Source organism: Leptosomus discolor, chromosome 7 (assembly GCF_034619465.1).
Source record: "Leptosomus discolor isolate bLepDis1 chromosome 7, bLepDis1.hap2, whole genome shotgun sequence".
Taxonomy (NCBI): Eukaryota; Metazoa; Chordata; class Aves; order Leptosomiformes; family Leptosomidae; genus Leptosomus; species Leptosomus discolor.
The window spans coordinates 13,836,968-13,864,010 of NC_141397.1; positions in this window are offsets into that span (position 1 = coordinate 13,836,968).

Here is a 27,043-nt window from a genome sequence, read left to right on the forward strand (position 1 = left end):
GCTGGAACAGTCTTTCAGTCAATGTGCATGCAAGCTCTATCAGATACCTGCAGCTGGGCCATGACAGCTTGCCACACGGAGCCTGCCAGCAAAGGCGGCGACAAACCAACCAACCAACCAACCAACCAACAGAAATGACAACACAAGAATGCAGACATCCCAAACAGTAAACACAAATGGGGCAAGCGAGTTACTGGGCCTCCTCAACATGTTTTTATCTAGTGAGCAAATTTCTCCAAATTTTATAGTAATATTAAAAGTATTTCTTCTATGTATGATCCAAATCTTAACATTTTACAAATTCCAGTCTTGGACAGTGTCCAAACAGGAAGGTACTAGAAGTGTGTACATTAAGGAGAACTTTGGTGAGTCTGTGCAAGCAAAGAACTGGAGCTTAGAATGAAAGGTATAAATACTAGTGAGCAAGTATGAATGAAAGGATTTGATTGAATATGTAAGGCCTGTACAAGTGCTGAAACTATGAGGTGAAATATACAGTAAATATTTCTATTGCTGACTGGGACAAAGGAAAGAAAGGATATTTATGGCTGGACAAGTGAGAACAGAAAGGAATCATAAGTAAAGTGCTATGGAAAGTAATGCAGCTAAATATTTAGGCTTTTTTTTTTTTGCACAGAGAAGTGCTAAAACTAGACAAATAAATGCATCAGGTAAATATAATTCAGAACAGAGTATGTTGTTGCAGTTCTGCTTTTTAGGATATAATTGCCTTGTTCAATGTATTTTAGATGTGAATCCAGTGACTCACTAAATGTGAATCTCCTGACAATATTTTCAGGTAAGAGTGGAAACAAGAGAAGACCCTCTCCAAATTAAATTACTTATGGTGTCTACCAGTTTTCTGCAAAATTAGCTCAAATTTGTCAAGTCAAAATTATTTTCTGCATTCCTGGTCTAAATTCAGCTCATTGAATTTAGTGAGCATTCTATAGGTGTAACAGAAAGCAACATTTATCTCAGGAGCTACAAAGAGAAACATCTCCAACATGATTTTCTTACCTTGGTATCTTGTATTGAGCATCTTACCATTGACCATAGTAGCAGGTTTCTACTAGTGCATACCTTGCCATAGACTGGCATAGCAAAGAATCTATAAAAGGATGAGACATTTATAAGCTATAGCATTAATAAGGTTCTCGTGCTTGTTCATGGAAGATGAACAAGTTCCCCTGGCTCTTACATGTGTTTGGTAACAAGACATGACGTGGTGGACAGAAAGAGGTGAGAGAATTCTATGCAGATTTTTTTGAGATGAGCATCCTATAGTATAACCATTGTTAATGCATAACCATATGAGAATCTCTCTGCCATGAATTTAAAACTTACTTTGCTATTAGTTTAATGTAAATTCTTCAATAAAGTATTAATATCTCTATAAATTTTGTAAAGTATTAATTTAATGCTCACTTTAACAAAGTTTATCTACTGATGGAAAGTAGATTCCTTTACCCTGAAAAAGCTAAAGTAAGAAACTATGGTTTTCCCAGACTGACTGAAGTTCATGTATCAAAAATATGAGCAGCAAAGATACTGAACCAGTTCAATAGAGATGTAAAGATATAGTGCAGGTGACCTGGGCATAAATATGAATTTCAGAGATTTTCAAAATGGGTTTTTCTCCATAAATATACCATGTCTTTTTCATTTGCTGCCACCTTTTCCTTTGCCACCACCTATCTAAGTGACAGTATTTGACAGCCTGGGTGACTTTGCACATAGAAACACAGGGTCGCCCACACACAGGGGGAACCTTGCTTCAATAGCAACATGTTTATAGCAATTCATCAAATTATGAAATGTAATGCTGCACTATAGCACAATTTCAAGGGATGTAATAAGAAATGTAACCCACTTCAGGGCCAATTTATAGATCTAATGATATCTTTTTTTGTAGTAATGGAGATATATTTGATTGTGCATATAAATTGATAAATACTGTAACCTTTCAATGAAAAATCAAGGATGACGTCCTAGAAATCAGTAGAGAAATTCCCATTCACTAAAATGGAGTGGATTTTACCTAGTGAAACTGCCGTATAAGCCAAAATTATTCTCTGTACTTAATGTGCCAAATTCAATGCAATTCTTTGTCTCACCATAAGTTTGACATTTTCAGATTGTTGTGGGAAAATGTGTCTGAGGCACACTAGAAGATAGTTGTAAGATCTTGCATTAACCATGAACTTCATGCTTATAAGATCTATTACCTTAGTAAGAGATGTGACCAAATATCATTGCTAAGCTCAGAGCATGAATAACGAAATTTCACTTTGCTCACGCTGTAAAACTGGTCCCACCCTAGGGAAATTGATGGGAACAACAGCTGAAGACTCAGGGTGCATTTGCTGAGCACTGACCATGTAGGCAGCGTTGTGTGAAGTGTGGGCAGCAGCAGCACCTGGCCCAGACAGCTGTGGTTAGCCCTTGAGTCTGCCCGTACTCGAAGGCTTCCTAGCAGGCGCTGCTCTAGCAATGGCAAAATGAGGGAATGTCACCTGCAAGGGACAAATATTCTCAAGATATATTCATTGCTTCAACAGCTGCTACCCGCAAAGAAGAGCTGCAGGTAGAGGCAGCCTCCCTGGGGAAAATAGAGGGCTGAATTGTTTGCCATGTCTCTGCCTCGTAGGACCTACTACCTCAGTCCCACTGCAGTCAAACTTAAGTTATCCAGCCCAGTTTAAATCTAAAATATTCTCCATAGCACAAGGAGCACAAGGCTGGTGTCAGCTAAAGAACAGCTGTCCTAGCTGCTGAGATAGGTGGGTGATCATCATGGGTAAGTTCGTTAAATTGCAATGTAATGAAGAGACATTGAGGAACACGACTTTGGTGTTGGACATGAGGAAGTTTTGGTTATTCAAAGCTGTTCTGTGTGTCAATAACGATGTAAAGTGTTTGCTTCTGACCTGCCCCACTTTTCCCACTTATGCACATAATGAATGAGAAAACATTGTAGGCCACATTTGCAGCAGCATTGTAGCTGGCTATTCGTGTTTGGAAAACAGGGGTCAGAACATCAGCTGTTGTAAAATGGCATTGTGCCACTGTGATAAACTGAGCTATAGCAATTTACACCAGCTGAGGCCTTGGACCTAGGCTTTTTATGAACATTTGATTAAACAATAGTAGAGCAGAACTCTGTCTTAGGCAGTTCCACATTTTACCTGCAACAGTGACGTGTGCCTAATGCGTCAGAGGGAGAAAAGTAAAATAAACCAAAAAAAGCAGAAGACAATTAGTCTGATGAATCTCAGGCAACTGGTTTCCAAAGTCGGACAAGTCAAGCCCATATATGTAAATAGAAATCCACTGATTTTTTCATTTGAAAAGAAGGTCAGCAGAACTTGACCTTACTTGCACCAGCATTGCTGATATCTTTGATATGAGTGACAGCAAGATCAGGGCTTTACTCATCACAGAGCTAAATTCAGCCTTACAGCAAGTGGAAGAAGAGGTGAGAGTTGATAAGGAAATATATCTAATAATCTTATTTTAGGTTTTACATTAATTCACTGTAGCTGCTCTTAAGTATGATACTAAAAAATGGTAAATCCGATTCTTCCACTAAGGGCTGATGGAGGGCACCTACTTTTTCCTGTAGTACATAAAAAGCATGGAAGGAAAAATAAACAATGAAACAAGAACAACTATAAAAGGGTGGGCAATGAAAAATGGCTATGTTCGGGGATAGAAAAAAATGCCAACCAGCTCATATCTTGTATGGATAAAGAATGTTGTGCATATTGTCAGTAAGCCAGCATATACAGCATATTATTCTTTTAAACATTATGGGTCAAATTTGAAAAACCCTTCACAGCTTCTTTTTGCTCAGAATATATTGTGACTTATCTAGAGTGAGTCAGAGGTAGGATTTTCAGGATATATCCAAGTTTGAATAATTCCATTTCCATTCAAAGCTGAGATTCATATACTTAACTCTTCTCCAAGAGATATTAGTGGAGTTTACAGCATTGGCACAATGAGAAAAGAGGCCAATTTTGAGCAATTAAAAACACTGAAAACATGACATGCAATTTGCACTTGTAAAACCGCAGGTACAATTAATGAAACATCGCTAGTACAATCCCAGAAAATTAGATGTATTGCTGTGATTTGGTAGAGTGCTTCCATATATGTCTGAAAATAAGGAGTAGGTCAGAGAACAGGCTAAGAAGAGGGAAAGAGAAGAGCTTGAAGGTGTCAAAGAGAACACGTGATTAAGCAGGATAATGAATGCCTGAGGAGGGAGGCGGTGTAGATACCCTTAGCAGACATGATTTATAGGTGAAGTTGTATCTTCTAGAAGCTCCCAGGAGAAAGGCTCGTTCCTGTCCAGGTAGCACGACATGAAAAGAAGAAGGGTTTCAGCCATTTGTGTCCTTGCCTTCATTGGCATTTTATTCTACCTAACATTTCAGTCACACTAAAAAAATCCTTATCACAACCCCTGGATGCAGTCTTTCTGTTTCACCATTAGATCCTGTCCCGGTAGCACCAAAGCAACATAGTGGTATTTAGAATACCTTTCTCTGTTAATCAGCATCTAGAGATGTCCCCGTAAGTGAGTAAGGCTCCTATCTTAAAAGACATTCCAGAAACGAAAAGCAGCCTTCACTGGATAATTGGCTCAGCCAGCCCTTTTGCAGGCTTCTTGCTCATCCCAATTCCTTTTGGCTGTTTGCTCACATACAAACAATAGAACACACTATCCTGATGTGACACAAAGGCTTCCCAAAGTAATGCACTTATTCAGGCATTTTCAGGAAATAACAATGTCTGAATTAAACAACTCTGCTGGATTGCAAATGTGGGAAAGCACATATACATGTGTACAAATACACACTTTTAGAAATGCTCATTTGGCAAATTGATGACCTAAAGACTCCCGAAACAAAATAAACATGCAAGTAGTGATTTATATAAAAACCATTTCCTTCTGATTAAAGTGTCAGTTCAGTGTAAACAAGGCAGAACAGGGCTTTTAAAGAGAAGAAGGTGAACCCCTTACTTACAGTGCTGTGCTGCTCCTCAGCACGCAGTGACACAGGGCTTCATGCAGCTACTTTTTGGAGTAATTGCTCACATTGTAAAACAGAGGCTTACAAGCTGGGGCTTTGTAATTTGGTTATGAAATTAGCTGATTTGTGCACGTATTCCTGTAGATTCAAATATTTTATCAGTATGGAGTGCAAGGCATGAAGGCCATTCCTGTGCCACAGCTGTCTAAAGGGTATATGTGAGGCGAACAAAATGAAGTAAAAAAAGAAATTTACACACAAAAAAATTCTAAAAGGGAAGCTGTCCTTGATGTTAGAGCTTGTCTTGCTTTATGCAGGAATTCTGTTGTTACTTTTGAAAATGTAAAAGCAGTTCCAAAGCACATTGGCACATGCATGAAACTGCAATACTCACTTGGCACTGCTTGTTCCCAATGCTGGCAGTGTGGCACATAGACCTCTTTAGCCTCTTCCTCTGTTGTTTTCTGCACAAGAGCCAACCATTGTGGCTACTCATGAGGCAAGGCTGGCAGCTGAAGGACCCAGATGCCAAGCTCTGGATTGTATGTCTGTTCGGTTTGTGGCTGGTCTCTTCCCTGGCATCTGCCCTGGCGTTGCAGCAGGCTGTGTAACCGTCTGTGGAGTTGGGTTCAGGATTAGTCTTCTCCTGGATAGCATGCTCTTCTGGTCACTGTTTGCCTTTCGAATTACCCTTGATTATGAGGAATGTGTTTCTCTCATGCACACTCCACCCAAGACGCGTGTGCTTGTGCAGTGCTGTCTGACAGCTGAAAAGGGGTGCTCCCCTTCATCGGCATACTGTGTTTTCTGCTTTAGATCAGAGTGCAGTTAATTTGAGCTACGCAAACCCAACCACTTCCTCTCAGCCAGGAAAATTTTCAAGTTGAATGTGGTAAGACACTTGCACGTCTTTTATGAAGATGAGCACCCCGGGGCGCAGTGAGGGCCTGAAGACTGCTGCCTCTGGTTTGTATTAGCCTATGTGGCTGCAAGATCCTGTTTGGGCTCTGGCTGATTTTCGATCCACTGTAAGTGTCACAGCTGAGCAGTATGAGGCAGTCGTTTCTCCTTTGGGGTATTTAGTTTTGACATCCAGAAAATTTAGCAGGTGATTTAAGCAGGGAAACTTCCAAGACAATAGAAACCATGCTAGTGTGCGCCTGAAGGGGTAAACTGTCTTTTCTTGTACTTTATCAATGTAAAGTTGTTAAATCTCTTGACAACAATCCTTAATTTTTAATATGTATTCTCCTGCCTTTCTTCTCTTGGATTTAAAGAATACCAGCTGACCACAACCTATCTGACTGGATTAAATTTGCCACTGCATCTGCCTACTACTAGGCGGGGGGGCAAGGGAAAGATTTCCTATATTGTGATAAGGCTCTCGCCACATTGACATGATACTCACTTGAAGCCTGATTTTCAAAGGACATTTCTTTCTTCTAGAGGCCCCTCTGCCTTATCTATGGGTTGGTATAGCTCCAGGTCCCTGCATGCACAAGTGTGTATGTTAAGAAAGACATGAAAAGCTGGCTAAAAGACCTTGATGTGAAACCTGTTTTGAACCCTTCTAGTATTATGAAGTTCTGTTTATAGATGTTGTGTCAGAATTTTTCTGAAAGAAAATTTTTATAGTGAGAAAATAGAGACATGGGTTGCTTAGCAGTCCATTTGCTGGTAAGCAAATCTGTAACAGGTACAAGAAGGATGTGCCTAATACAACAGTTGTGGACTCTAGGCCAGTCTGAGGGTAATGGACAGCATGAGGGCTCATATACTTTTTGTAAATAGTATCTTTTATCAAGACTTCTGGGAAAAGAATACCAAGCTAGAGGAAACATTGGCCTGGCCCAGAGGGGCATTGCTTATCTTCTCATGTTACTGAGCACCAGTGTGGCAATAATGTTATCTAGGAGTGGAGATCATACTGCACTGCATGAGTTTCTTCTTTTCCCTCTCATGCTAGGTCATAATTCAAGTGTCTGGTACTCCCTCATATTTCATACAGCTAGAAGTACAGAAGTGCAGGAGGGAGGCAGCACACTGCAGCTGTGTGACTGATGCCCCAGGGGTGCAGCCGGTAGCACACGCTCACCACATTGGGAGAGATTGTCACATCATCTATCAAAGCCTGCTACGAGCATTGTATTGGCTACCCAGTTAGTTCCATCACATCCAGAGCTACTACATATTCAGTCCATCTCCAGTTTTTCCACTACAAATTACTTTCAAAAACATTTCTGTTTGGAGCTGGAACATTCTGAGAAAGGCCAGTGTCCATGTTATTCTTTCTGACCAGAGGCAAAGGAAAAGAGGCTTTTTGACGATTCATCACATTCTGTTTGGACCAGAGAACTTTACTGTGGTATTGTGCCAAGCTACAATGCCAGCTTTCAGTAAGATGTCAGAAGATAATCTAAACAGAAATTGCATACCCAGAATACTGTTGAACAATACCTTTACCAATCTTTTAAGAATTAATATCTATAAACCTCAGAAATATAATGGCATGTCTCATGGGTCATTCCCAGTGAACAAAAACTCTATTAATCTATTTTCTATTTGGTACCAATTTTAATATTATTCAAACCAGTTCTCTTTGTTTATAGAATACATTTTTGCTATCATGAGGAAATAGAAAAATTTCAGCCTCCCAAAATTGTCAATTTTTTTAAATAAGCTTCATCAAAAGAACCTATTGGTAATTTCTAACGTGTAATTTGCTTTCAGTTGGAATATGAAGTAACTCATAAAATTTTGAAAAATAAGTTAAATTTGTAGATCTAGTTTGGATTCTACTTCTATGTTTAGCAGCAAATACAAATTCCAGCAGCAGTATGCACAGGTAAGTGAGCAGAAGCATTTTCCACTTTGAAGCTCACACTGCATAAAACCCTATAAACTAAGCAGTCATAAGCCTCTTGTGTAGCCTGGACTGCAAAGGTTTTTCATTCAAAGCTTCTAACCTAGTGATGGCCTTTAAATCTATTCTTAAGGTGCTTCATGTCTGTAGCCTGTGCAAATGACCGGAATCAGAGAACATATACAGTTGTGCTGGCCCTGCTGGTCATGGGGAGACAATGTTTACATTAAAGAAGGTTGTGACCAGTTGGCTAGAAGTGCCATCCTGCCCCAAAAAATAGGGTGAATCTGCAGCATGGTTTCAGGATCATCTGCGAAGTGCTCTGCACTGTGGTTGGGGACAGAATCAAGAGATGACTCATTTTACTCACAACATGCACCACCATTATTTTATAACCCTTTCGTACTCTGATATAGATCACCGAAGGCAGATGCTCATCACTTTATATACCAATAAATCCCTTCTCAAAGACTGAAAAGATATTTTAGTCATCAGGTCAGCATTTATTTAAAAATCCATCCTAGGGAACAAAATATGCAAACATTATCACTATTTGAAATTGCATTTTGTCAACAAATGGCAGACGTATGTTTGTGTTACATTTATCTGTTTTCTTTATTCACATCATTTTATAAAATGCATAATTTTGATCTTTTATCCCTGAAGGATTTAATCAATACTGTTTGGACCTTGTTGATAGCATTTAGTCAATTTTTTTTGGTACAAACCCCTTTAAGAGTAAGTTGGCAGAAAAAAAATTATTTAAAACCTCATTAAAAGGAGCAGCTAAGGTTTGGCACAAACGAATCTCAGTGTGTGGATTAATTCTTTTTCACCAAATCAAAAAAATATCAGTTTGTTTGTTTTAAAATTATATCAGTGCAGCAAAAAAAACCCGTACCTCCTCCCTGAAAACATAGCTGATCTGGTGGTTTTGATGCTTTTTTTGTGCTTGTAGAACTCCTATACAGCTTCTATTTAAGATGAAATTTGGCAAGTGATTAGACCATAATATGTCTAAATGCTTTGTGTATTTTGGAAAAAAAAAAAAAAGAGCTGAGATGATAAAGCTCCAAAAGTTGCTGCTGCATATGTACTGCAAGTGCTTTTCAAAGAAGTTTCATAAGATTTTTAATTAGGTGGCTAAGACTATACATGGTAGTCTCAAACTGTTTGGTCTGTGGGGTAAATAATGTGCATTTTAAAAACATTTATAAATACATATTCCCCCACTTGACAGTGCTATTCTAGTCCACGGAGTAAATAATGCATATTTTTTAAAATTCATAAATACATATAATATGTAAAAGAGCTGCCCAGATACCGTATGTGTGGGACCTAGAAACTTGGATGATGCTGAAACAGACACAGTCCCCAAGGATAATGATACATACTCTATAACCTCCCCTGAAAGTTTACTTTTCAAAATAAAGAAAGCAAGGAAATTCTATAGACCAAATTACACTCAAATAAGATGAAGGCTCTGACCCAAACCTCCAGGACTCTGCAGAGTCAAAGTAAAGTTTGCCTTTGTCCTCAGAGCTGAGGTTTTTTGCTCCATTCCTTTCTTTTCTTTCTTGCTACCTTAAGAATGGCGTGATTTAACAAAAGAAGGTCAGCATTCATGTTTCATTTCTTGAGCCCTGTGAGTTTGAATACACATGGATTATTCAGATAGAAATGTTTTATTTCTATTCATTAGTTTCCTGGATTTGTTTTTTTGGGTTTTGTTTTGGGTTGGGTTTTTGTGTGTTTGCTTGTTTACTAAATTTATTTCTTATTTAAAGGAATATAGGAGTAATCTCAAACAGCCAGAAACCTCTGGCTTGATGTAGGAAATGCAGAATTGTGTGTCTCTAAGTAAGAAGAATAGATGAATAGGTCAGGGCTTTCACTTTTGTAGTCTTTTATACAACAAAATGCTGAAGCACACACTTAACTTTAAGTGTGTGCTTATACTCACCCCTATTCAGCAAAACACTTAAGCACAACCTTCAATCTACTTTAACTAGAGCGGATGTTTATATGTTTTTCTGAGTCAGTGCCTAAAGTTACACCCTTAAAGGAGCCGTGACTGAATCTCTATCAGCAACATTAAACATTATTAAAGTATCTAGTCCTGCTGTGAGTTGTGCTATGTGTTGATCAACAAATCTGCATCCTCCTTTGCACATTTATTCACAGGTGTGCAATAAGATGTGCCCAGTGGAAGCAAATTCTTCCCAATTTGAATGGCACCACTTCATGTCATCCTGAATTTTATATAGTGCAGAGGAAAATGAGACCCCAAAGAGAGATGGATAGCAAAATTGTCTATAAAATTATAGGGAGCAAATCTGAGATGAAATGTTATGAATTTTAACCACTGGGTTTGTTTTTTTTTTTTTCCCCTTCTATACCACGATCACCTTCATGTGATCTATTCCTTAGTGAAATTATTCCTGTGTGTATCTTTACATTATTTTCTTAGCTTCTAACTACTATATTTCTGAGCAGTTTTGTATCTGCTAGCCCCAGCATTTACAGCCTACGAAAACCTCATAAATCTACTTCATTTTTCTAATAAGACATGAAAGTCCTTAATTGGCCTTAATGAAATGCACTTAAAGGGCAATAAACGTGTTTAAGCCCCTCTTTCAGGGTGAGCTACAGTACTCTCACTCTGCTCTGTTTTAGCCTTTGTGGTAATTAATCACTTATTCATATGTGGCACATCAGTAACAAGATCAAGCAACTACTGCACAATTGCATGATAATAAGCTGCTCATATATGTGTCAAGATTTAGCAATCCTTTTTAAAGCCTAATTTAAACTCATTTTACAACTAAGCAGGCTGCTTCTCTGAAGTATTTCTACCCAGTATCTTTTTTACATATTTCTGCTGAAATGCCATCTTTTTATTTTGTTTATAGAGCTCCATTTGCCTTAAATCTACTTATGGCACCAGAGTGAATTACAGCAATGTAAAAGCCTTACCATTGTATTTTTACAAAGGCTTCATCTTTGATCCAAGACCACAGTCACCCTCACACAGAAGAAAAGGCCACAGAATTAGCATCCATTAGGATAACTTTTAAAATAAGTAATGAATTACAGTGAAGGTTTATTTTCCAGGCTGCTGAGGCTGTGTCCCCTGTGAATCTCATGCTGCTTGCCTCCATCAGTGAGCAAGAGAACCATCTGAGTGAGGGGACCCCAAGTTCTTTCCTAGAAGTCAGGACTTTGATTCTTGGCAATGAACCTGCTCCAATCTGAACTCTGGTTTCTACTTTCTGTAGATTCCAGAATTTCATTCTTCAGACACAGAGCAGTGTATGTATAAGAATCTGAGTTCGAGTAATGTTGACAAAAGCTGGTGTCTTCTAACAACCTACTGGCCTGAGATAACAAACAGCAGTGTCCAAAATATCTGTGAGAAAGGTACTCGCTTTTACCAGCCAGGTGTTGTAACCCAACAGCAACATATTCATAGTAAGTGACCTGAGCATTTATGTTTGGTTTTCAAATGAACAAGGTGTCAGGTCAGTACTTACTACATATGAAAAAACAGCAGTGAAAAATCGGAAAAGTATGGGCATGTTGTTCTCCATGGATTATCTCGGGTGGACAGTTGTTAAAAACGTTAGTTTTAGAGGTCTGGAGCCTATTTTGCATGAACTTATTTTACAACAGCAGTCAATAAAGCCTACAAAATCATATTCAGATTTCTAATGGATATTTTGTCTTGTAGGCATTCCCAGTCGTTCAAGTGTCCACTGTCATATTTGATCTACAAGATGTGGTTTGTGTTTCTGTGAGTGCAGGCTTATAGAGACCAGCGCATGGGCACTTTAAAGTCCAGCTCCGCACAGTAAGATGGATAAGGCAAAAACATAGATAGTCATCTGTGCATGCATCTGTGGGAAGGTGTGTGTTGGCTGTGGTAAGGTTGTCAGTAAATCTAAAGACATGCCCTATATTCTGGCAGCTCAAGATCGGCACCCATGTATATTTGCTATTTTGAAGTCAATGTTAGCGTAGGGAGACAGGGGAAGGACGAATGCAAGCCTTTTTCGTAGTCATGCTCCCCATGCAAAGAAAACGGACCCATACCATCTTCTGTATTTAGGAGTTTGTGGGAGATGCTCTGGTAGAGGAAACTTTCCGAAGGGATTGGTACCATAGTTTGAGGAGAGTCTGTCACAAGCCAGGTGGAACAGATCTTTTTGTTATAAAAGCAGCTTATGTTACATATTGCTGATCACTTAAAACTCAGAACGCAGCAGGTTTTTGTCAGTCTGAAAATACCATCATACATAGAGTTAAGCAATTTGAGGAAACAGCCAGAGTGGAAGAATGGAACAATTAAAACACCATTAAAGTTTAAACTCTTTTCAAAAGTAGAGGATAACTAGGGAAGGTTTAAACAGTTCTTCAATCTGTAGCTGCGAGCGATTGGGACCAGCAGGAAAGAAGGCAGCCAGGAGACAGCCTTATTCCAACAGTTGCTCATTCTGCAGTAGTTGATATTGTTAGTACATTGCTAGCTCAGGCAGAGGAGGCTAAGCTATGAAACAGTACTGCAGAAATACGAGGATTTCTGCACTGCAATTAAAAATGTAATGGAAAAGCATTTGTTTAACAGAGAATATCAAAAAGAAGGTGGAAACAGAGAAGAGTTTTGGACTTGACTGAATCTGAAGATTCCATTTCAATTCTCAAGGCACTCAGTCTCTCTGAAAAGAAACCAGATTGTGCCTACAACGTGGGACAAGGCACTCTGAGAGATGCTATGGGAAATCCTAAAATTAACCCTTGACAAAGCTATTCAGACTTGTCAAGCACGGGAAGCTGCCCAATCCTAATAGATTAGGAGAAGCTTATGGGAGGTGATTGGTGCTGTGAGGTGCTGGACGTGGGGCAGAATGTAAAATGCTACCTCAGAAAGCCATGGGAATGGGGAAGGGGACACAGAGGAGAAAGCTGCTAGAAATCTCCCCAGTATCCACTTTAATTATTTAAGGAATAATTCTCAGCAATAGATGTGTGGGTTTTTTTTAAACAGTCAAGAGGATGATTCCTGAAGTGTTTCAGAAATATGTATTAGAAAGAATACATGAAAATCATTTCGAGACTGGAAAAACCTCAGAGGATGAGTAGAGCATTTTACACTGGCCTCGTGTCCTTGCTATGGTACACCATGGAAGCTGAAAGTGTGAATGGGTTAAAAAAGGGATTGTGCTACCAAACAGTTATCAGTTGCAACCTCCGGTGCAAGAAGCCCTTAAACCAGCTTCTGATAGAGGCCAGCAAAGCGTAGCAGGGAAACAGTCAGCTTATGCCATCTCTCATCCGCTTTCTTTCAGCATCCACTGTTTAATCATTGTTGGAGTCAGGGTATTGGGAAAGATCGACCTTTGATATAATCTGAGAAAGCTATAAAAGCTTCTTCCTATGGTAAAAGTATAGTCCAAGTCAAAATGAAAAAAAAATACTGGTGGCACAGGGAAAACTGGCATTTCTTTGTTTATATTGGCTGGAAAAATCCCTGTAGTTGTCCTCGACTTATTTTATTCTTATTATTTCTCTGGGGTATTCTACTAGAGAGAAAGGTAACTGCGTACCAAACCTACACGCTTCAAACACAGTTCATAAATGCCTAATGCTGGATACAGGATAGTTGACAGGAATTTACACTGCTGAAGCTTTGAAATAAGGTTGTGGATGCATCACTACTGATCCCATTATCCAGCAGATTGGTAAAAAACCACAACTAAAATACTAAAGAATCTCAATTCATGAAAACTGTAGCCAATCTCATCTCTATTTAGCACTCTTAAATTACAGAGCAGCACTAATGAATCAAGCATGGGTTATCAACTGCTACCATTTTGTTCAGCTGAAAACTGAAAATGAGGATACCTACATTGTTAGAAAGTAATGTCAGAATCCCCAAGGACTTCCAGAAATAAAAAGAGACAGATAAAGCAAAATAGGATTACTTGGAACTTGGGAATTTCCACCATGTCATGAGAATGATGCTATGTGTAGCTACAACACAAGAAAAGAAGCAGAACTAGCAGTGGTGTCACAAAAAGAAGCCTCAGGGTTTCCGATCTTACATGCTTTTTTAGTTTTTCATCCCTGAGGAATATACAGTAGGGATGAATTGATATCTAATGGGCTTAGTGCTGCCTGTCAGCAATCCTGCTGCAGTTACCTGCAGTTACCTATGGGTCTGCAAAACAGCATAGGGCCACTGGTGCAATCTGGTGAATCTTTTCTTACATTCTTATATCCTTAAAGTACTGGCTTTAGAAAATTCAGGTTCTGCATTATGTTGATTATTCATTGTTGTTATTGTCACATCTAGTGAAGAAAGGAAGATCTGTATTTTTAAAGGTGTTTGAGACAGATGAAATAGTTGATAGATGCTCATGTTATACGCTGGCTAACCAGGACTCAGGTCCTGAGCAAACAGTGCAAGAAAGACAAGGAGCCTCATCCTCTCTGTGACTGCCTAGAGGGTAGGCAACATGTGCCAGGTGATGGGGCTGTGCATTTGTGTTTCTGAGTGAGCACCTTGCTCATTTTCAGTAATGTGAGCAAGTGCACAAACTCCTGCCATTAGAAACCTGGCACAATACAGTTGTACCAAGTTACATGGATGCAGACAAAAAAAAAAAAAAACCTTGTGCAGTTCACCAGGTAGTGGACTGAAATGAATGGAGGGAAAAGCTCTGTGTGGAAAAATGGGCTTTGGGCTGGAGTCTTGTAAACGAGGAGGAGATTTCTGCTCAGTATCAGAGGCAGACTTTAAAATGAGGTGGCTGATGCTCTGCTCTTTCAAGCCATGCAGAAGTGTAAGTTCATTTGCTTTCTGAAGATCCACAATCTGTTTAGACTGGCTTGGTAAGGCTGCTGTTATTTGTTTGCTAATGTGATCCTTGATCTAGCTGTCTGTCCCCTCCAAACAGCTTTTGAATATTTTGGTGAGCATCACCTAAGGTGCTAAAAGATCAGGCCAGCTGGTGTGCACAGTTCTCTCCATCCAGGGGAAAAATGCTGCTACTTCTGTAGGTGCTAAGTAAGGGGAAAGGAAAAGATGATGCTGGGGGGCAGACTGCTGGAAATGAGAAAATTAGAGGATGTCATGAGAGACTCAGAGGTCCTACACTTGGTTTCTTTGGTGAATGTTTACTTTCTGTTGTTTAGCATAAAGGTAAAAACATACAAGTCAGTGTCCTGTCTCTGATTATAGCCAGGAGTGGAAGTGTAATGAAGGAAAGTAGAGAACACGTGCCAAATGCATCCTGGGCTGCGTTGAAAGCAGTGTGGTCAAGGGAGGTGATTCTCCCCCTCTACTCTGATCTGGTGAGACCCCACTTGCAGTGCTGTGTCCAGCTCTGGGCCACCAGTGTAAGAAACACATGGACCTGCTCGAGTGGGTCCAGAGGAGGGCCACAAAGATTCTCACGGGGCTGGAATTTGGCTTGTTCAGGCTGGAGAAGAGAAGGCTCCGAGGAGACCTTAGAGCGGCCTTCCAGTGCTTAAAGGAGACCTGCAGGAAAGGTGGGGAGGGACTCTTTATCAGGAAGGGTAGTGATAGGCGAGGGGTAACAGTTTCAAACTGAAAGATTTAGATTAGATATTGGGAAGAACTTCTTTCCTGTGAGGGTGGTGAGGCACTGGACCAGGTTGCCCAGAGAAGCTGTGGCTGCCCCCTCCCTGGCAGTGTTCAAAGCCAGGCTGGATGGGGCTTTGAGCAACCTGGTCTGGTAGAAGGTGTCCCTGCCCATGGCAGGGGGTTGGAACTAGATGGTCTTTAAGGTCTCTTCTAACCCAAACTGTTCTGTGATTCTACGATTATATGTTTTACTTAATTACATTCTACAGTGTAATTAAGTATGGGAAAGTACATCCCCTTTTCTGTTTTACAGCCTCTGCTTGATAAAGCCATTCAGTGCTTGCTAGTTCAGATAGTATGATATACAGTGAATGACCTTTCCCTATTCACCTTTCCTACACTGCTCAGGATTGTCTATTGCTCTCCCTTTCAGTCATTTCTTTTTCCAAGCTGAAAACTCCTACTCTATCTAATCGCTCCTCACATGGCACTCACTCAACACCTCTGATTGGCTTTGTCACTATCCACAATGCCTTTTCTGAATATATTGCAACCTTTTCAGGGAGGCTGATTAAAATATTCAATGCATGCAGTATTCAAAATTACAGGTGAACCAGGCAGCAGCAGAATAATGTTCCCATTTTCTTCTCTATTTCTTTCCTAATAGTTTCTAATATTTTACTGGGCTTTTTGAGTGTTGCTGAATGTTGAGCAGACATTTTAAAAGTATTATTCAAAATGGCTTCAAGAAATCTCTCCTAATATTAATACTAGTGAAGACCCTATGCTTCTGTCTGCGTAGTTAAGATATTTTTTTCTGCTTGTTCACAACTTTATGTGGATCAGTGCCTCATTTCACTGTTACTGTGCTGTGCAGTCCCTCAGTTTTGTAAGATTCTTCTGTAACTCTTCAGTCAATTTTAGTTCTAAGGATCCTGAAAAACTTTGTGTCATCAGCAAACTTTCTCAGCCTCACCATTCACTTCCTGTTCCACATTATTTATAGTATATCAAAGCACACAGGTCTGCGCACGGTTCCCTGTGGAACTGGTAACCTTCCTCTAACAGGAAAACTCCACTTTATTTTAACTCTTTGTTTGCTGTCTTTTAAACAATTGTTAAGTCATCAGAGGACTTTAAGTCTTATTCCACATTGATTTAATGTCTTTAAAAGCCTTTGGTGAAGGATCTTGCCAAAACTTTTTCTTTCAATCAAAAGATGCTTTCTCAGCTGGATCATTCTTACTGTTGTTAACACTTTCACAGCATTTTAATGCATCTGTGAGGTGTGATTTCCCTCTGCAGAAGTTACCCAATGTATCATATTTATTTACACTGCTGCTGCCCATATTCCTTATTATTGATTGTACCGATTTTGACTCTAACATCATGCTTATGAAGCTGTAGTTCTCTGAAACTTCCCCTGGGAAACTTTTTGACAATCCATCAGGTCATTTTTCATTGCCTCGTATCAGGCACGAGTTACCTATGGTTTTAGAAACTTCCTTTAGAACTGTGAAGTTATGAATCTTGACAGAGTTTATCCCAGTTTCTATTTTCCTTGGTTTCTTCTGTTTGAAGGACGTGGACTTTTTTCTTATTTTGCTTCCAAACTTCTCTTAGACTTTACTGCTTAAGCCAAACTGGCTTTCTTGCATTTTTAAAATCCCTTTTAATAGGTGATTCATGTATTTTCTAAAGCTAGTGCCATAAGACCTAAATTATTTTACCATTTTAACCGCTCCTTTTATTTTTTTTTTTTTTCAGTGTAACCTTTGTCTTTATTTGCATCCCATGTTGCAACTGGAAAGAACCCACAGTCTATTATTTTCTGAAGTCTTATGATCTGTAAACAAGTCTCATGATTGTGCAGAGGGTTTGATTACAGGGTTCCAGCTAATGGAATAATGAAATTGCTCTGTCTGTGTATCAGTAGCCTCCTAATGACCTATAAGCTTGCTGCCAGTTTCAAACAAATTTGATAGAAGGGTAGATCTGAAATATTATTGCATTTCTCAAGTTTCATGGAAACTGTCTGGGTATCAGAGAGAGACCTCAGCTGAATGGTTGCCCTGAGCTGAAATTCAAAAAATGTAGAACTCAGGCATTACTGTTTGTCAGCAGATGGATATATAGTCAGAAACAGAGCAAGTGCTGTCTCTTCCCTGATAAAAAGTGTCACAGGGCACACAAGAGAATCTAAGGTTGTTCTGGCACTGGGAGAAATTTCGAGACAAGGATGACACAAACATGTAAAAAACCTGGTTTCATTAGTTCTTCAGCCTGTGAAGTCCATTTTTTTTAAAGGTTTGAGTTGACAACATGGTTAAGGTGTGGGTCTGAATTATGGCTCTCTCCAAGAATATTCTGTGAAGAGGGAAGACTAAAAGCTCATTTGCTGTGACTCCCTACACTACTTTGCCAGTTCTTTACCCCCTGTAGTAAAATAGCCGCAGAAACCTAGTCCAAAGGTATCCAGTCTTTTGGACTCTGCACTGCTGCACCCCAAAGGAGTGCATGGGAAATAGCAGCTGTCTGTAGGGTCATCTCTGTATACCCCCATGGTTCACTTGTCCCGTTTCTGGCCTTTTCTACCTCATGAGTGCAGAGACAGGCAAGGAAGACTTGAGCTGAGCCTGACCGCAGAGCACTGCAGTGCAGAGGGGTATTAGACTTCCATGCAGCAGTAGTGTGTCTGCTGGGAGGGACCCTTTGATTTGGGGTGGCCCCGAGCTGCAGTGAGGGTGCTTAGAGATGACAGTTGGTATTGACCAGCCAAGATCATTTAGCTTGAAAGTCTGCTCTAAACTCTGGTTCTTCTCCTCGCTCACTTACGTGCTGCTTAATCCCATGCAGGATAACCCTGCTAATTTGGAATAATTAAAAAAAAATCAACAGAACCAAACAACTTGATAGTATGTGCTAAGGAGAGCTGGCACGATTTGCTTGTCTGTAGCACTTAAAAATGAAACGCTCCATCAGCAGGCTTCCTCAGTGCCGTTCAAGGTGATGTAAACATGTACCAAAAATCTGAATAAAGTCATATTTCTAACAGTGCAGGCAAAAAATCTGACCTAGTTTAATCAGTCACTGTGCTTTTCTGGTTGTTCTGATTTGTTGTTCATTTACGTTGGGCAGCTGGACAATACGATTTTGCATGGGCCACAAACAATGAAATAAAACAGCAAGATGTACCGTATTTTACTGAAACATAATATAAAGGGCAGCAGGGGACTAGTCAAAGCCCAATATTCTGAGACTGTAATTTTTTATCACTAGTTTATTTCCTAAACCAAAATGTTTCTGAGTATAAATATTGGATGAAAGCAAAGCTGCACCATGTTTGCTGTCATGGAGGCAAGACCTAAACCTACTTTTTATTAGAATTAAATTAATATGGCATAAGTAGTTTTATAGTTTTAACATTTTTTTATTATTTATGTTCTAACTGCCCTGCATAAATAGAACTGTTCCTTGCTTCTTTTTGGTTTTACTACTAATAAAAAGTAATAGGCATAATAATTCAGGGACTGTTTGCATTTCCAGTCACTTTTGTTCTGTCGTGTTTACCTACTCAAGGAGACATACTGAAAGCTAGACTACAAGAAGCTTTAACGCAAAATATAGCAGACACTTTTCAAAGAAGTACGTGTCTGGGAGCAGGAGGAGCCTAAAATAGATACGTACAATTAGGATTATTGATGAAAGAACTTTCCAATAAAAAGAAGATTGAGAAAGTAGATGTGTGCAGAAATCTACAAGGATTGCATTTCTGTTTTATTCAGTGCATTACAGTAATTACATTATAGGTATATTAACAGACATATTTCCCTAATTACCAATTGATTTCCCAGACTACTCAAAAATGTGCAGAAAAATAATCCTACTTGTGATGGACTTGAAGGTAATTTTTAGTAGTGACAACGTGTTGCATTTCATTTGACAATAAAATGAGTTTTTAAGAAGTATGGAAGAATGTCATCAGTCCTGGAGCCAAGAACCTAAGAATCTCAAACAATCATCAGAAAACTCATGAAGTCAGATTATGCTTCCAGAGTGTCTAATAACAAAGGAACAAGAGTAGATTTCCTCTGCTAATGTGTCAGAGGATGTGGTGTAGGAGCAACATTTCTACATTTTAGGGTATATTTAGCAGTACAGCTTGGAATATATAGTAGGAAACAAGTGACTTTCTGAAACTCATGGAAGTTTTTCTTTGGACGTCCCTGGAGCCAGGAATGTACCCAGTACACATTGTACTGCTGATAGATTTATGTAAATCAGCCTACATGTAACCTCTTTCTAGTCAACCCTTAAAGCTTAGGCAATGTGGCCTTTTCACAATCACCGACGTTGGACTAGCCTTCCCAGGCTCTTTCTGTTGCCAGTGCCTCCTATGAACACTGTAGAGCTCTACAAGGTTTAAAACTCCCTGCCCTGACTCAGTCTTTAAAGTGTTCCTCTCCTCATTGACTCTTTGGGGAAACTAAACAGATTGGGCTTCCTTAGGTAAAGGCATCTTTTTTGAAAAACTCTCAAAACCTTTGGTCACTGACTGCTTAACACAGTGTTACGTTTCCACTTCTCCATAACATGGTACCATTCAGTGTGACACATTTTTCATACAGTGTCATTAAACACAAATAATCTTGCATTTGTTGGATCCTAATATATCTTGCCGAGTAACTTACGTAAATTGCGTTAGCAGAGTATGTGACGTCACTATTCGTATGTACTACCTTCAAATTTTCCTCTGTTCCTGTAAGGGGCATAGTCCTCCTTTCATACTTGTGTGGTTTATGGGTCACAAACAGGAGGGAGTGAGGTGTTTTTAGTGATTATTAGGCATATTGAGTATAATGGGTTACATCTTTCTCACTGACAGTCCTGGTCCCCTTCTTTCCACTAATACTACAAAAGGCAATTGAATCATGTCTAATGACTTCAAAGTGCTTTGCATAGAGTTTATAGAGGTGTATAGTTTATCTAGGTTTATATAGCTTATTAGAAAACATAAGGATCAAATTCAGCTATTGATTAAACAAGCACAAGCTCCTTGAATTTGACTTCTTACATGGGATCAGTTTGAAGCTGTCAGAGCCTGCTTCTGTTTTCACTTACATTAGTATAGCAAACACCACCACACAAGCCAGTAGGATTGTTACACAGGCATATATTTACTGAAAGTTAGAAGAAAATTAGGCCCTAAGTCTCCTTTGCCTGAGTCATGCTTTAGTCATTGACCATTTTATCCTCAATTTGGGATGAGCCTCAATGAAATTTTGCACAGCCCTGTAGTGTTTGCAATCTAAAAAGAGGTTAAGGAAATAGCCACACTGGAAGGAGTGACAATATGCAAACGCCTTTGCAAAGCACATTCATCCTCAGCAGAGTTGTAACATGTCCCATGGTTCTCATTAAGGGTTCTTTGCTAAATCTTTTTGTTTTTCCTGTCTTACTGGCAAATGTTTACTATTCCCAGATACTTACTGTATTTAGCATCAAAATGTAGCTGGAATCACAGACAGCTGCTGAAAATGTTGGTGAGCAAGGAAAAAGCTGCAAACAAATAAGAACTGAAGGTGGGAGTAGGGCAGGACTCGGCAGGGTCAAAGAACAGGGAATGGGTTATGCTTTCCTCCACAGCACTGTTCTCTCACGGTCTGCATGGTCCTCCTTTAAAAACTGAAATACTCTGCAGTTCTTCAAAACTGATCATAACTTAAACGCATCCTCTGACAGCAGTCAGGAAAATGAGTACTGCTGTTATTGATTATATACATTGACATAGAAACTCCCACTCATTCTCAAAGCATCCCAACCTCAGAGTGTCTGAAGCGCTACTGCTGGGTTAACCACGGCTGAAGCTCCTTTAGGACAAGCAGGTGTCTCGCAGAATCCAGATGACCTTCGACACAGAGCAAGGCCTCAAAAAGCATCTATCTTCCTTCTACCACCACGCTTGAGATAGATAGTGTTTCATTTTCTCAGTAGATGAAAATCCTGTAGCGCCTCAGAAACGGTGGTGTGAAATACTGACTCTGATGGCGGTTGCTGCCAATTTGCTTATTTAATTCTCAGCTTTTGCAAATTGGTTACTGAAGACTCAAACTCTGTCACAGAAGCCTTGGTACAAATTTTTAAGTGTAATCCAAGAGCAGAGTATGTATGCCTGGGTAGTTTGGGCTATGCCACTGCAAGTCTGCATGTAAAAGAAAAAAAATATTGTGGGGGGAGTCCTATGTTTAAATTTTGTATTGGAGATTCAAAACAGCATTTAGTGAGATCTAAAAAGTGGGAATGACTGCTCCCAACTTCTGAGGGAGACTTTAAATTGACTTTGGTAGATTCTGGGTCAGGAGATACATACCAGTTTGAAAATGCAAATGCTGGACTGGTGTATCCTATTAAAATACTCCTGGCTCAATTGCTCATCTCTCTGTTGTGAATTAATTGACTTTGCCTTATCCTGTTCCCAAAAGGGAAAGTTTCCATCTGTTTGTACTGTAAAGTTATTGATCTGCGTGGTGGCTGTGTTTGAGTCCTTGGAGACATTTTGAAGGAGGCAGGGGAATCAAGCGCTGCAGTGTGAGTTGTTGCAAATTCGCGTTGGGTCAAATTTTGCTCACAGTCTACCGAGGCCTGAGCAGCCTGCAAAGCTCAGAGATACAGCAACATTTGGGTGGTAAATAAGAAAGGTCTTGTTATGAGGGTGGGTTTTTGCAAGTGCAGCAGATCTAATTTTAAGGTCAGAACCCCCAGGTGTCCTTCCTCCTTGCAACGGACATGTATGCAGTTCAGAAAGAAAATATGTTGGCTGGCTCAGTGTGAAATAAACTGCCAGACACTGATGTGGGTTTCCTTTATGTGGAGCCTGTGGAACCAGTTACAGCTTAGAGCAAATACAGCCACTTCTAAGTAAATTGTTTATGCTCTATTTCTAGTTGTTCTCCTGCTAGTAAAGATTGTTCAGCAACCAAAGAGCAGGCTTAATCCATCCAGTCCGAAAAAGCAGAGTTACATTCAGGACAAATTTGGCCCCATGTGTCCCTGTTGGAGCTATTGGCTCTTTTGGATGTTTTATTTCTCAGTTTTTCTGTTGGCTTTTGTCTTTTTCATTTGATAAACCTCTCTTCTTCCATCTGGACTTCCAACTCCTGTGTCCAAATCTCATCTGTCTAACTTTTCTAAACTTTAGGAAATAAAGATGAAATGTATATAAGCCAGAAATGAAGTGCTGGCCCCACTGAAGGAGGTAGAAAAACTGGCTGATTGAATGGATTCAGACTTTTATTTTCTGTGTTTCAGGTTGAGCACTCGGAGACTCAGGCATCCAGAAAATACAGCAAGCATTGAGAAAATTTTGATTTTTTGACTGACTTTTTTCCTTGGTCCATGCCTATTTACAGAAGAACATGGAAGATGCTTTTCCCCCAGCACCATCAGCTTTTCCCCTACAAAACATGATAAGCAATATTCAGTAATATTATTATATAACTCTTCCTTGATATTTTTGTGTTGTCATATCTCAAAGTATATGACACAAGTAACTGGGCAGTATCGTTCCTGTTCTAGGGGAGACAGACACTCAGTGCTGTATGTTTCTTGCTCCATGCCACATCCATTGAACTACAGTGGAAGAACAAACTGCCAGTCCACCATTCCGAATAAAACTGCGTGTACACACATAACTGCAGATGAGAAGGACGTGAGGAAGTACTTGCCTGGTTTATTTAGATGCCTCTCTGCCAGGCACCATCAAAGGCACTCTATATCCCATCTTATGACTTGCATACTCACTGATTTTAAAATTTTCTGTATGCAAGTACTCAAGCATGTAAGCTTAAAATTCTCTTTCTGGGAGTGTTCATGTGAATAGGAGTCAAGTGCTGGAATGTTTGCAGAAAATGAAGGCAAAACAGGCGTAAGTGAATAATTATGGAAATTGATTGTGACACGCACCCCATTCTGTTGGACTAATCAGCACAAGATGGACTTTTTTAATGCAAGGTAGCTTGTCCCCATCCTTGTGTGGAGGCATTAACAGTAGGTGGTGGAGAGGCCGCTTGCCTTCCAGCTCCAGAGCAAGGACCAGGAACAATTGCTCCAAGGAGAGCAATTGCTGCCCTTTGTGCATTCCTGTAACTGTACATTGCTACCCAGGTCTAGGTGAGAGCCCGAAGGACGGGATAGGCTCACACCCTCTGTTTAATACAATTGCTTCTTTTTGAAAACAAGATCATATATTTATTTCCTCATCATATGACTGCGGGGAAAAAAAAAGATAAAGCAGACAAGAATACTCTCATTTATTAGGCTTGGGGAGCTCTGATGTTTAAGCTTGGTTCTTGTGGGAACTGAAGATAAGAGAAAAAGCTCCCCACTGCCAGATATAACCTCTGCAGCAGGATCTTTAGAAAAAAAAAGAAGTACATCTGAAAATGTTTTCCTTTGTACTGTTGGGTTTTTTATGTTCCTAGGGACCAGCTACATGGATCTGGGAATTATATGATAAACTTTGGATTTATGCCGTCAGTTCCTTTGCCTCTTATTTTTATACTTGCTTAGATTCTGATCTTAGTACATTGCTACTTTTCACAGTACATTTAAAAAATCCACTTACACACACATGGGTTTGATATATATGTCATACTCTAAGGACCACAATCTGGCCAAGAGATTAAATTTTAACAATTAAAAAGAAGGAAGAAAGGAATAAAATTATTACCACATTTTAATTTTTCTTTTGGTAAACTTTCTATATTGGCTAAATAGTGCACTTCCAAAGTGTGACAGGTATCTACTTGTGCCAATACAGTCTTGAAAAGGTGTGGTTTGGTGTTCCCCAGATTGCACATCAAAATGTGACCTAAAGCAAAGAGAATGGTGGAATTGGTTTGACACCCACTGAAGACCTTTGAAGCAGGGAGAGAGCAGATGTATTTCTGTCCAGAAGAAGAGAAAAAACATGGTTGAAAGAATGAAAAAGGATTTTGAAAAGTGTTTTCTAGACATAATTTTCTTGCTTCTTAAATATTCTTAAAGAATCAAGAGAGATCTCTCCTGATTCTTTAAGAAACAGATGTGATGCACTCAAGCCAGGCACAAAAAACAAAGAGAAACTGCTATCAGTTTTGTGATATTAACAAACTAAATATAATAGTATTTAACACAAACATTTTATAGACACATCACCACCGCAGTACATTGTGCTGAAAGGAGCATGCACATGAATTAACAGTTCATTATATTAAAAAAAAAGTAATAATTTAGATTAGATTATGCACAACCTGTTAGAAGGCATCTGTTAACTAAATACTAGGAAAGATTGCTATCGTGTTCTAGCTCCTGGTTCTGAGCATTAATCCAACAGATACATCTCTATGCTATGGTGAATAAGCATTAGGAACTGGCTTTTGATTCAAAAAGAGCATGTTCAGGTCTTGCAAATGTTGGCAGAATGTAGCCAAAAGTATGTACAAATGCAACCAGCAAAACAAGGTGTCCTAAGAAAGGTGAATTCCCTGTAATCTCCTGGTGAGCCCCAGTGAGAGGCCTGGTTTGTACTCTTCTCTTGGTGGTCTGTGTTTTTAAATATATGTAAAGCAGTCATCTTCTCCAAGTATTTTGAGATGTACTTTTTGGTTCATGGAATATATGCTAAATATGGGTATCTTGTTCAGAGTTAACCAAATATATGTACCAGGAACTGATTTTTTTTGACTGCTTAATGCCACGTTGTAAAAGATTTCAGTTAAACATAGGAAAGTTCTCTCATAATTAATTCTGGAATATTTTGGACATACATATAATTTTGGGAAAAGTATTTTTTTCTACAGCTCCTGTCACAAACAAACAATGATGCTTACACTGCTGCCCCAGGAAAAATATATTTCACTCTCACGGGCTTTCATTGAGTAAAGAGATTTTGAACTGAGCTCCTTAAAATATCAATGCTCTATATTACTCCCCAGATACAGATATAAATCTTTATAATAGTGCACTTTACAAGCAGCACTCCTGAGTCTTTTTTGATTGGTAATCACAGTGTTTCCTTATTAATACAGTAAAAAATGTAAAAGACATAAACATTTTGCAATCTATCTGTTCTTTCTGTATGGATATACAACAGCTTCTGCTTTAAGCAGTCCTAATGTTTCACTCATCATATTTTTTATGGGTTTATATGGGAAGGAAATTGTACCAGAAAACTGAATTCAATGACAGCCATTCTGAGAATAAATCCAGTTATCTTTGGTATTCTGGATATAATAAAAATGTACAAAACTTAAATTTCTGCATCATCACAGAGTTATGTGGACTGTTTTTAATGTCAGTAAGGAAACAGAGTTCCAACCAACAGCTTTTTTTCCCCAAATATTGCCTGATTTCAGGCTGTGTTTTCATTAGAACAGCTTGTTTAAAACTCTGAGATACTGTATGCTTGCTAATGCTGACACTAAAATATCTGATCAAAATGTAGAAATATGCAGGAGTGAAAACTAATCTGCAATTTGGACAAAACATAAAAGTCCAGATACTCCTAATATTTTTGAGCCTCATAATCTTCCCATACGCTTGTGCCATGGCTTTGCTGAAACCTATGAAGACCCAACTGTATGATAGAGTATTTCTCTTACCCCCCCAGTTATAGAGGGTATCTATATATAAAAACATAAAATGTCTTTCTCTCACCTTGATTAATGTTATGTTCATGTTTGGGAAGCCATGAATATGTAGGCTATGAATATGTAGGCTCCCATAACTTGGCATGAATTCTGGTAAGCCCACGTCCTTCCCACTAGCAACTTGTATTTCCAGAAGAATTCAGCCACATTTGGCAGACCCTTATTCCTTAACTTCTTTTTGCATTTCTGGACATAATTTTTAGGAAATCCTCTCTTTTATTTTGGGAAGGCAGAACAGGGTTTGTTGTTTTTTATTTTTTTGTGGAAGATGCAGAGGGATTAAGAGGTCTTTCTTACACTGTCTGTTACATGTTGAGGTAAATGTTTTAAAACTCTGAGAACTGGGTGTCTTTAGAGCAAAGCACAGTTTTGGCAGTGTTGGGTGATAATATGATACCCATTTCAGAATGTTATTTTGGCTTTATTGCTGTTTGCTGTTTGCCAGCTGTCATTACCTGTTAGAGTCACCTACAATAAAGACAAATGGAAAGTGAGTCTGTTTCTTAGACTCTAGGCAAAGTTAAAGCAAAATCTGAATTCACCTTTGCTATTTGTTACTGTCAGTAAAAGACACTTCCCTAATGTTAATGGAGCCTGAGCATCTCTGGAACAGGTCAGGCACTGGTCTACAAGTACCACGCAGATGCTAAACCCACCATATTCCAGAAAGTATTTGTGAAGTAGGATATGCTAACCCTCTAGAACATGAGTAGTAAATACAATACAGACTTCTTAAACTACACTATGTGGCTTTAGGAGCATCTTCTCTGGATTTTCATAGAACATCCCGTAGTTATCCCAACAAGGTTCTTCTGAGGCCATTACATGAATCTGTATAAAATCT